Source organism: Camelus bactrianus, chromosome 17 (assembly GCF_048773025.1).
Source record: "Camelus bactrianus isolate YW-2024 breed Bactrian camel chromosome 17, ASM4877302v1, whole genome shotgun sequence".
NCBI lineage: Eukaryota > Metazoa > Chordata > Mammalia > Artiodactyla > Camelidae > Camelus > Camelus bactrianus.
Genome location: NC_133555.1, coordinates 13,967,543 through 13,981,043, shown reverse-complemented (window position 1 = coordinate 13,981,043; position 13,501 = coordinate 13,967,543).

Sequence of the window (13,501 nt, the reverse complement as noted above, 5' to 3'; positions counted from 1 at the left end):
GAGTGTGCAGGTGGTGGCTTACAAACAGACAGGGTGGCGAGAGCTCTGCATTTGTAGCTGCTGCCTCCCCAGTGCAAGCTGGGTGAATATCCTGGCTCCACTCACTTTATACCATGGCTTGGCATGGGATCTGTGGCAGCCAAGTCCTGGGAAAAGACTCAATATAGCAGCACAGAGGAAGCAAGGGGGCCTGGGGTGTGGTCCAGGTTGGAAGGCAGCAGCCATTGCTGACATGTACACAAACAGCACCACAGAGGCAGCCCAGACCCCTACTGGCAGAGCAGCTGCTTCAGTCCCATGACCAACATGCCACAATCCCCACTCTCAGCCTGATGAATGCTCTAACCCTGCCTATTCCATGTCATTAACCTTGCACTAAATCTGGGTTGACCACAATAAGGGGAAAGGACACAAGATTGATCTGCTCCTGAGTAGAGCCGCAGATGCCTAAACAGGCAGTATCTCATACCTCTGTGAGTAGATGAGCTTCACTTCCTTCAGGATACCCCTCTCCAAAGGCCCCAGCATAGGGAGAAGGAAAAGTACACACTTAAACAAAATAGAGTTTGCTTGACCCTGACCCTCAGGGCTTCTGCTCCCAGCATGTGGGGAGCAGACCTCGCCCCTGTGTGCTGATAGCCATTGAGAAGTAAGGAAGACTCCTCTAACACAAACCACATATCCTATTAAACTGACAGTGACCAGCACACCCTGAGGAAAGACATGGCTGGCATCCATACCAAATCCTGCTCTGGTACCAAAGATATCAGGCACATGCAGTCTACACTGGGATGCTCACAATAAAACATAAAAAAAAAAATCCCTTCAAGACCAAAACAGGTTAACTGTTTCACCTAAATTCGCAGAGACTTCCCAAACTTAAAGATGGAAACAGATATCCAGGTACAATAAGCACAGAGGGTTCCAAACAAGACGAACCCAAACAGACCCATGCCAAGACATTTCATAATTAAAATGGCAAAAGTTAAACATAAGAGAGAATTCTAAAGGCAGCAAGAGAAAAAAAAAAAAAAAACAGTCATATACAGGGAAACCTCCATAAGGCTATCAGCTGATTTCTCTGGAGAAACTCTGTAGGCCAGATGAGAATGGCATGATATATTCAAAGTCTAGCCTGTAATCTAGGATACTGTACCCAGCAAGATTATCATATAGAATAGAAGGAGACATAAAGAGTTTCTCAGACAAGCAAAAACTAAAATAATTCAGCAATTCTAAACCTACCTTAAAAGGAATGATGAGGGTCTTCTCTAAATGGAAAAGAAGCAAGAATCCATATGAAAGGAAAGAGTCCAACAGGAAATATATAGTAAGGATTGAAGATAACTTAAAGTAGTATGCACATTGAAAAACAAAACAAAAAAACTGTAAAAGCAGCAATGACTACAACAGTAAAGGGATAAGCATGAAGATATAAAATATGACAACAAAAAACATAAAATGCCAGAGAAAGGAGTAAAAAAATGGAGATCTGTTAGAATGTGTTTGAACTTAAATGCTTATCAGTTTAAAGCAATAAGATAAAATTATGCATGTATATACGAACCACATGGTAACCACACCTCAGAAATCTACAATAGATACACAAAAACCAAAAAAAAAAAAAAAAAAAAAAAAGGAACTCAAGCATACTACAAAAGGAAATTTTCAAGCTACCTCACACCTGTCAGAATGGCTATCATCAAAAAGAACACAAATAACAAATGTTGGCCAGGATGTGGAGAAAAAGGAACCCATATACACTGTTGGTGGGACTGTAAATTGGTGCAGCTACTATGGAAAACAGTATGGAGGTTCCTTAAAAGATAAAAATAGAACTACCATATGATCTAGCAATTCCACTCTTGGTATGTATCTGGAAAAAACAAAAACATAGATTCATCCCAATGTTCATAGTAGCACTATTAACAATAGCCAAAACATAGAAGCAACCCATTTGCCCATCAACAGATGACTGGATTAAGAAGATGTGGTATACATTTATATACAATGGAATATTCCTCAGCCATAAAAATGATATATTACAATATGCAGCAACACGGATGGACTTAGAGAATCTTATACTTAGTGAAATAAGTTGTACAGAGAAAGACAAAAATTAAATATAATTTATAAGTGGAATCTAAAAAAAAATACAAGTGAATGTTTATACAAATCAGGAACAGATTCACAAAAGTAGAAAACAAACTTACGGTTGCCAAGGGGAAAAGGAAGTGGGGAGGGATAAATCAGGAGTACAGGATTAACAGATACAAACTACTACACATCAAATACATAAGCAACAAGGATTTGAGCATAGGGAACTATATTCACTATCTTGTAATAACCTATAATGGAAAATAATCTGGAAAAAAGATATATATATTACCAAATCACTTAGTGGAACACCTGAAAGTAACACAATATTGTAATATAATATTGTAAATCAACTATACTTCAGCCAAAAATTTAAAAAGAGTATGTGAAATATCAAGTTCTAAAAAAAAAGAAAAGGAAAGAAAAGAAAGAAAAGAATCAAATGAAAAGAAGCCCAACACAAAACGCTGCATTCCATTTATATGAAACGTCCAGAGTAGGAGAATCTGTACGGACAGGAAGCAGATTGTTGTTTGCCAGGGACTAGGGGAGGGGGATAGGAAGTGATTACTTCCTGGGTTTGGGGTTTCCTTTTGGAACCTGTTCTGGAACAAGGTAATGGTGATAACTGCACAACACTGCAAATATACTTAATTGTACACTTTAAAATGGGTACATGGGTGAATTTTATGTTACTTGTATTTTACCACAATAAAAATAAACAAATAAAAAAAATAAGTGATATATGAATAATAATTGCTCAAATTTTCTATGATGCTATTTATTAAAATGTTTTTTGGACTAGGATATCTATTTCCTAACTGAAATATAACTTTACAACCTGTAGTTTTTTAGATGTTGTAATCAATCTGTAAAGTACCATTATCGCTCATCATCTTTGATCCTGCTAGCATCTTTATTTTTCCCAAAATCATAAAGTAGACTCTCAGAAATTTTTCCAGAACGTTGACAGAGTGCCCCCTGAAACTGTTTCCTATGGTTTTAATTTTCAACTGCTTCATAGACTTGTTAGGACTATATCCAGTTCCCCCAGGGGGAGTATCTCATCATCCTGCAGTTGGAAAGATGTTACAAATTACATCCAGACCAGAGGAGAGTAAGACAGAAATTTACTTTTAAAAAGGAAAATAAAAAAAGAGGAAGCCTTCACAGTCCATTTTAGTGCTTGGCCTTTCAAGACATGATAAAGAATTAATTGGAAAACATTTTATTACAGCCACTGAATTCCCATGTTTGCACTGTCTTTTCTATATCATTAGTAATAATTAATGAGAGAAAATAGTGCCATGATGTAAAATTCCAGCTGATTAAAGGGAACTGAAATTGGATTTTTATTTTTTATTTTTTAATATAGTTCTCAGAGCTCTCAGACGACCAGTTAACTAGCAATAGTCTAGCATGCCAGCTTGGTCTGAGACTATTCAAATACCTGTTCTTGTTTCATGGTATGTGTTAAGCATTGAGTACATACACAGCGGCAGGAGTTTGTGAATAAAATAATACTAGTATTTATAGCATATACAAAGTACTTTATATAACCTCATCATGAATACCATCACTTTATTCTAAGAAACCGAATTTCTGAATGTGAAAGCAATGTGCTGAAAATTATAAAATGACTTAAGAGGCATCACCAGGATTTCAAGTCAGGTCTCCTAACACAAAATGCTGCCATATTTCTATTGCACTACCTTGCCTCTTCTATATCTCATTGTCAGGTTACAACCTAGACCTCTGAAGATTTTATTTTAGACCTCTTCAAATGGGATTGACATGTAAAAATTGATTAGAATATGTCAAATTACAGCTGGGTCTTCAGCTAGTCCACACCTTTACATCTACTGTGCATATCTCTCTTCTGAGCTACATAACCACATACCCAATCACATTTTAGACATATTTATTTGTATGTCTCAAAGGCATCTCAAAGCTAACATGTCCAAAATCCATCAATCCAAGTTCAAATCCCACCAAATCCCACTTTCTCCCAGTGCATTCTTTCCAAATGAATAACACCACCATCCACTCTGGTGGGATCACCAGAAACAGAGCAGTCATTGACACCTCCTTCTCACTCACTCTCCCCTCTCCACCTCAAAGCTAACATATTCTGAAAATCTTGGTAATTCTAATTCCTAAATACTTTTTCAAGCATTTACTCTTCGCATATTTTTATTTCTACCACCCTAACCCAAACAATCATCACACTTCCTGGACTGCTGCCACAGCTTCCTAGGTGGAACACTAGAACCTATTCTGGCTTTTCTTTACCATATTTTTCACTCTGCAGATGGAGGATTTTTTTAAATGCAAATTTTATCATGCTTAAGACACTTCATTACCTTTTATTATTCTTTGGATAATGATCAAAGTCTTAACATAGCTTGTAAAACCCTGAACTGTTGGGTACCTGCTCAATTTTCCAACATCACATCATATCAATTCAAAATTCCCAGTCCTCGTCCCTAAGTCACTGCTTTTCAGCCTCCCTTGTGTTCTTCTTTTCCTTTAATAGATTGGTTTGCATTTTAAAAACCTCAGGGTTTTTCAAAATCTGCTCCTCAACTTGGTGCATTCTCCTTTGCCACCACTTTACTGATCCTTTACCTGTTTGGATTCTATTATTTCCTCAGTTCCTATTGTAATTGCTCCTTGTTTAAGGAAGTCTTCCTCAGCCTTGCAGACATGGTCAAATCATCCCTTTACCAAATTCCATTTTGTAGCACTACTTGAAGTTATACTATTCATTCATTTGTGTGAGTCATTATGTAATGACTGTCTCCACCTCTCAAGTGTAATCTCCAGAAAAGATGAAATGTTCCTGCTTATGTTTAGCTCACCTTTGTGGTCCTCCCCTCTGACCACAACACCTAACCTAGCATCAATTGCATTTGATGAAAGGAGTCATATAAAAATAGCTTTAAATGGGCCTTTTTCATTGAGTGGAATAATCTAGACACTAATGTATTGGTATGGAGGGCACTTGTTCTTGGGACAGGAATGGGAAAAGATTTACAAGGAGTAGTAAGTACCATACATTAGGGAGAGTGTAAGTTGTAATTCAGTAGAAAGCAAAAATCAAAAGGCAGAAGAAAGGTAAGTAGATCTCAGAAGTGGTTCAAGATGGCAGTGTAGGAAGATCCTGAACTCACTTCCTCTCACCTACACACCAAACCTACAGATATATATGGACCAATTCACTGTGAAACAGACTTGAATGCTAGCTGAACATCTCCTCCATAAAAAGGATAAAAGGACCATATAGAGGCAGGTAAAAGAGGCACAGACCTGGTCTTGCCAAAACACCACCCTCAGGGAGGCAACCCACAAGTTGGAGGGCTCTCACAAATATGAACCTTCTCTCTGAGGAGCAATGAGTCTGTGCCCCACATTAGGCACCCCAATCCTTGAAACCTATACTGGAGAGATGAGCTGCCAAACATCCAGATTTGGAAATCAATGGAACTTACATTCAGGAGACCCAAAAGACTGTGGTTAACAGAAAGTTCACTTTTAAAGGGCTTACATGCAGACTCACCCACCCCAGGATCACCCCAGAATGAAACCAGCAGTTTGAAAAGTGCCTATACCATATGTGAAGAAGATTTATTAGCTAATCTTAAAGCACCTGCCAGAGCACAGGGTCTGTTGAGACTTTCTCCAGTATGGAAGTGCTAGCAGGCACCATTTTTGTACTCTCACTCCTCTTTGCTAGAACTGGCACTGGTGGGCATCATTTTTACACTCCTTCTACTTTTCTAGCACCGGTGGGCATGCCCCACCTCTGCAATGCTGAGGACTTAATCCAGCCTCAGGCTGAAGCTGGCAGGTGTGTGCAGTCTACACAGGCGGTACCCCTTGAGTACCTGTCTCTGGAGGCCAGGGGTACCTGTGTTTCTGAGACTGAAATAGAGAAAGTCCTTGGCAGACTATCACCCCCAGGGGACCCCACACCAGACTGAAACATAACCCCAGACTTTTCGTAAACAATGTCTTTTCACTTGTCCTAGAGCTTCTGCTAGAACAACAGGGTTCAGGTTTAACACACATTTAGAGGTTACAGAGGAACTCTCAGGGAATGTAGGCCAGGGGATGTCATCTTTGCCCTGTCTCTCTTGATCTTGGTAGTATCTCCCAGAAGGGAGCTTACACCCTCATTCAGAGCAATGTCTTTTGCAACTGTTATCAAAGGGGACACAGCCAAATCACCTAGTCTGGGTTACAATGGTGCTTTCTCAGGACTGTATATTTTTGCATATTTTTAAAGCTGCTGCCCAAGGGCTTGGCTTCCAGTGAGCCTTAAACTAAATGCTAACTGAGATACCTCCCATTGGAACACTGACAGAGCTTGGGACAATCTTAACAACTGAGACCCATAAAGAATAAATTATGCTGCTTAGACAATCACAAAGTTTCGAGAGATAACCTAGAACTAGGGCAAGGATGAACAAAAGGTTCATTGTTTATATGTGGCCAATTCTTTATGGCTGGGAGAGGTAGCTGTTTTTATAGTTGGTCCTTGAACATCATGAGAGCTGGGGTGCCAACCCCCATGCAGTCAAAAATCCATGTGTAACTTTACAGTCAGCTCTCCATATCCATGCTTCGGCATCCATGGATTCAACCAACCATGGATCATGTAATTGTGTAGTATGCATTTATTGGAAAAAACACATGTATACGTAATTCATGCAGTTCAAAACTATGTTGCTCATGGGTCACTGGTACATAGAAACAAACACAGAGGGACAAGCAAAATAAGGAAACTGAGAAATACGATCTAAATGAAAAAAAGTAGACAAAACTCCATAAAAAAACTTTAACAGAATGGAGAAAAGTAATTTGCCTAATAAAGAGTTCAAAGTAATGGTCATAAAGATGCTCACCAAACTCAGGAGAAGAATAGATGAACACAGTAAGAACTTCAATAAAGAGGCAGAAAGTGTAAGGAAGTACCAAACAAAAGTCAAAGCTGAAGAATACAATAACTAAACTGAAAAATACACTACAGGGGTTCAACAGCAGACTACATGAAGCAACGGAAAGGATCAGTGATCTGGAAGACAGGGCAGTGGGACTCACCCAAACAGAGCAGCAGAAAGAAAAAAGAATTGGGAAAAAATGAAGATAGTTTAAGGGACGTTTGTGACAACATCAAGTGGAATAACATTTTCATTATAGGGGTCTCAGAAGGAGGAGAGATAAAGGGGCAGAAAAAAATTTATTTGAATAATGGCTGAAAATTTCTTTAATGTAGGAAAGAAACAGACATTTACATCCAGGAAGCCCTGAGAGTTTCAAACAAGATGAACCCAAAGGGATCCATGACAAGATGCATTATGATTAAAGTATCAAAATTTAAAGATAGAAAATATTAAAAACAGCAAGAGAAAAACAACATGTTACATATAAGGGAACCCCCCATAAGTTTATCAGCTGGTTTTTCAGTTGAAACTTTGTAAGCAAAAGAAAATGGCATGATATATACAAAGTACTGAAAGGAAAAAACTTTCAACTAAGTATACTCTACCAAGCAAGGCTGTCATTCTGAATTGAACAAGAAATAAACTGTTTACCATGCAAGCAAAGCTAAAGCAGTTTATAACCACTAAACTGGCCCTACAAGAAATGTTAAAGCTGAAAAGAAAAGGTACTGAGTAGTAAAAACAACAACAAAAACAACAAAAAAAAAGTAAAAATCTGATGGGTAATGGGAAATATATAGTAAAAGTAATAGATTAACTGCTTATACAGCTAGTATGAAGATTAAAAGACAAAAGTAATAAAATTCCAAGCAAATATTCCTGCCAACAGAAACCAAAAGGAAACTGGGGTAGCTACACTTATATCAAATAAAATCAACTTTAAAACAAAGACTTTAATAAAAGACAAACAAGGACACTATATAATGATAAATATGTCAATAAGAGCATGTAACATTTATAAGTATATACACACACACCACAGGAACACCTAAATATGTAAGCACATGTTAACAGATCTATAGAGAGAAATTGACAGCAATACAATAGTAATAGTAATAATAATAGTAATTTTGTATACTTCAAAATACAAGAAAAAACTCAAGATTAATTTTATACCTAAAGTAATTAGAAAAAGAAGAAAAAGCCCATAATTAGCAAAAGGAAGTAAATAATAAAGACCTGAACAGAAATACATGAAACAGGCACACACATACAAAAACAAACAAAAAAAGAAGGTCAGTGAAAGGAAGAGCTGTTCTTTGTAAAGATTAACAAAATTGGCAGTCCTTTAGTGAAATTTACCAAGGGAAAAAGAGGGCTCAAGAAAATAAAACAGAAATAAAAAGTTGAGAAGTTACAACGAATACCACAGATGTACAAAGGATCATAAGAAACAAATATATATAATTATATGCCAACAAACTGGATAATCTAGAAGAAATGGATGAATTCCTAGAAGCATGCAATCTTCTAAAAATGAATTAGGAAGAAAAAAGAATATCTGTGTAGACCAATTACTATTAAGAAGATGTAATCAATAATGAAAAACAAGCAAACAAAAAACTCCTAACAAACAAAAGTCCAGGACCAGACAGCTTCACACAATGGATATTTAGTATATATCTTCTCAAACTCTTCCAAAACTTTGAAGAGGTGGGAATGCTTCCAAATTCGCTTTACAAGGCCAGCATTACCCTGATAACAAAATCAGACAAGGCCACACAAAAAACAAAAACAAACAAAAAAATACAGGCCATTTTCCCTGATAAAGAGAGATGCAAAAATCTGCACAAAATTTTAGCAAACTGAATTCAACAGTATGTTAAAAGGATCATACATCTTAATCTAGTGGGATTTATTATAGGGAATCAGGGATGATTCAGCATCCACAGATCAATCAACACGATATAACACATTAACATAATAAGGATAAAATAATTTGATTATTTCAAAAGATGCAGAAAAACTGACAAAATTCAACATCTCTTTATAATAAAAACTCTCAACAAAGTGGGTATAGACAGAACACACCTCAATATAATTAATGCCATATATGACATACCCACAGCTACCATAATACTCAATGGGAAAAGCTAAAAGCCTTTCCTCTAAGATCAGGCACAGGAATGAAAGTCACTCTCATCACTTTTATTGCACGCAGTACTGGAAGCCCTAGCCAGAGCAGTTAGGTAGGAGAAAGAAGTGAAAAACTGGAAAGGAAGAAGTAAAACTGGCATTATTTGTGGATGGCATGATTTTATATGTAGAAAACCCTGATGACTCCAACAGAAAAAGTTAAGAATAATTCCATTCAGTAAAGCTTCAGGATACAAAATCAATCTACAAAAATCTTTTGCATTTTATATCCTAACAACAAACTATTAGAAAGGGAAATTAAGGAAACACTGCCATTTACAATTGCATCAAAAAGAATAAAATGCTAAGGAATAAATTTAACCAAGGAGGTTAAAGACCTGTACATTGAAAAATATAAGACAATGAGGAAAGAAACTAAAGAAGACACAAAGTAATGGAAAGCTATTCCATGCTTATGGATTGCAAGAATGAATATTGTTAAAATGCTCATACTACATAAAACAATCTACAAATTCAATGCAATCCCTATTTAAATAATGACATTTTTATAGAAGTAGAATAAATCATCCTAAAATTTGTATTGAACCACCAAAGATGCTGAATAGGCAAAGCAACCTTGCAAAAAAAGAACAAATCAGGAGGCATTACACTTCCTTATTTCAAACCATATTAAAAAGCTCTACTAATCAAAATATTATGGTATTGGAATGAAAACAGACACACTGATCAGTGGAATTGAATAGAGTCCATAATTAAACACACACATATATGATCAACTGGTTTACAACAAAGCATCCAAGAATATACAATGTGGAAGATACAGTCTCTATAATAAATAGTGTTGAGAAAAGTGGACAGGAGCATGCAAAAACTAAGACTAGACCACTGTCTTACAACATACACAAAAACGAACTCAAAATAGTTAAAGACTTGGGTATAAGACCTGAAACCATTAAAGTCCTAGAGGAAAACATGGTTGGTAAGCAACTTGACAAAAGTATTGGTGTGGAATTTGAGGATGTGACCCCAAATGCAAAGGCAACAAAAGCAAAAATAAACAAGTGGGACTATATGAAACTAAAATGCTTCTGCAAAGCAAAGGAAATCATCAACAAAATGAAAAAGCAACCTACTGAATAGGAGAAAATATTTGCAAATCATATACCCAATAAAGGGGTTAATATTCAAAATATGTGAAAAACTCAAACAACTCAATAGCAATAAAAACTCAAATAAGCTCTTTATAAAATGGGCAGAGGATCTAAACAGACATTCTTCCACAGAAGACATACAGTTGGCCAATGGGCACATGAAAATATATTCAACATCACTAATTATCAGTGAAATGCAAATCAGACCCACAATGAGACACCATCTCCCAACTGTTAGAATGACTGTGATCAAAAAGACAAGACATTACAAGTGCTGGTGAGGATGTAGGGAAAAGGGAATCCTTACACCTATTGGTGTGAATGTATATTGGTGCATCTAGCATAGAAAACAGAATAAAGAGTCCTCAAAAATTAAAAATAAAACTACCATATGATCTATCTATTCAACTTCTGGATATTTATTTAAAGAAAATAAAAACACTAATTCTAAAAGATACATTCTTTATGTCCATCGCAGTATTATTTACAACAACCAAGCTATGGAAAAAAAAACCTTAAGTGTCCATTAATAGATGAATGGACAAAGAAGATGTGATATATACCTATATACAATGAACTACTACTCAGCCATTAAAAAAAGAATGCAATCTTGCTATTTGGGACAACATGGGTGGATATTAAGCACATTATGTTATTTGAAATAAATCAATGATGAATGCCATATGATTTCACTTACATGTGGAATATAAAAAACAAAACGAATAAAACAAAATTCACAGATACAGAGAACAAATTGGCATTTGTCAGAGGAGAAGTGGGTAGGGGGTGGGTAAATGGGTGAAGGAGATCAATCTTATGATGATAGATAATAACTAGACTTACTGTGCTGATCACTTTGTAGTGTACACTAAGATCAAATTATTATTTGTACACCTGAAACAAATATGATATTAATCAAAAACAGACATGTAATTTGCTGTATTTAACATCACAGTTGAAAAAACTAAAGAAGATAAACTCAGATAAAAATATATAAACTATAGATGAAATATTAGCCCAAAGTAAGGGATACAATATGTAAGATACATCTTTTGCAGGAGATAGTTCTCTTTCATGTATAAAAAAAAGTAAACTAAATTTAGATTTTTCTTGCAAGTAGACCTTTTATTTCTGTATATATTTTAAATGAAATTATGATGATGAACTGTTCAAGAATGTTGATAAAACATCTTTGACAGCTCAAAGGAATAAGAAAAGTTTAACTGAGAGATGTCAGCCCCTTATTCAGTGACACAGGAAGAGAGGAGAATGTTGGGGGTCACCTCAAGCTCAGACAGCACCTTTGACCATGTGGAAAATTGAATTCCTTTTTGTTTTAAATTCTCCTTTCAACTTAACTTTCAACTCGAATGAAACTTCCAAATAATTCCACTTACTTATCAATCATCTGCAGGCTTCTTTTTAAGCCATCTGTGTATTCACTTATGTTACTTGATTCTCTGTTCTTGGTGTCATCCTCATATTAGGAGCTCTCCCATAGATGAGAGAGAATCTAGAGAACAAAGTGATGCCCTGTTCTATCAGATGACCCACATTAATAGACATTCTAAAAGGGGAGCACAACAGAAATTTCTAGTTTAAATGAATGACATCCTGTCTTAAACACAAAGACTTTCAGTTACTTCTATATGAATTCAATAAACCTCAATTACTACACACTTGAAAAGTTGTTAATCCTATGGAACAAATATTCTCAGACTTCCTACCTCTTCAAAGTCTTCTACAGTGAGAATCCTGATTGCTATCTATTTGCCAAAAATCGGTGGAAAAGTGTTGGCGTTAGCATGATTGTTCTTTCCCCCACTATTTTGAAAGTTGTTCGTTCATGCATTCATTCAACTACCAATGCTGGACAATCCAATCTATGCTTGGCATTGTATTTGACACTAGCTACAAAGATTAGTAGGCTGGAGTGTATGTCCTCAAGTTATTCAAAGTTGAATTTGTTACAAAGAAATATACGTTATGTTTTTATTATGAAGCTTTTGGCTGCAAGAAACAAAATTTACACTTTTGCACAGTAAAGGTTGGAAAATTCAGTAGCTTGAAAGTGAGAGCAATGCCTCAGATTTTTTTTTTTCATCTTTTGGCTCAGCCATACTTAGTGAGCTGTCTTTATTGTAGGCTTTACATTCATAGCATCAAGATGGCTACAGCAGCTCCAAGAGTAACATCCTCACACAACAGTATCTACAAGAAGGGAGAGGGAGACTCGTGAGTCATAACTGTTTTGCATTCTTTTTTTAAAAATAAATAAAAATTGCTCAGATATCTCTCAGCAGATATCCCTCATTTTTTCATTATCAGAATTGTATTCTATAGACATTTCCAAACTCATCATTAGCAAGGGTGATAGAAATACTAACTGGCTTTCAAGAGTCATAATTTGATGTGGTGTTGGGGAGGGACTCAAGATCATTTGAAAAGCACGTAAGTATTAACAAAGAAGAGGGGTATGGAATGGGTTTGCATGTTAAACCAGAAGTCAAGTACATGTAGTTAACTGTAATTAAGATGATTAGTGCTTTAGTAAATGTATGCTCAAGAGCCTCTGAAATTTTAAATTTTAAAAAAAATTTTAAATTTTGTTTAAGTTGATCAGTACTGACAATAAGTGCAACAGGAATTCACAGAAAGCTGAACAAATCTAAAATCCTAGCCAGTTTTGTTTATTAAAATATCGTTTCTTTATTAACAGAAATCTCAATTCCAGTAGAGTGGAAAAAGATAAAAAATAGATGAACAGATTTTCTTACTCAGCTCTATTTCTGAGTCTGTATCAGTGGTTAATGTCCCCTAACCATCTCTAAAATCTGGATAAAAATTATTACCTCATGAGAGGATTATAAGACAATGTATAAAAGCAACTGGTCAATACAAATTTCCTTTGAACACAAGGGATACTTTTTTAATGTGGATATACCACATCCATCCCTTTGTCCACTTATCCATCTTTCTCCCCAGCCTATTTAGTCCAAACCAAGGTAATGCCATACCTATTTTTACAATATCCTCTTGTTAGTTAATGCCATGTAATGAATTCACAGAGGTGCCTGCAGTCAATTCCATCATAATTTTCAGAAAATCAAAACTGTTAAGAGGGAACAAAATCAAAGCGTCTTTTCAGCC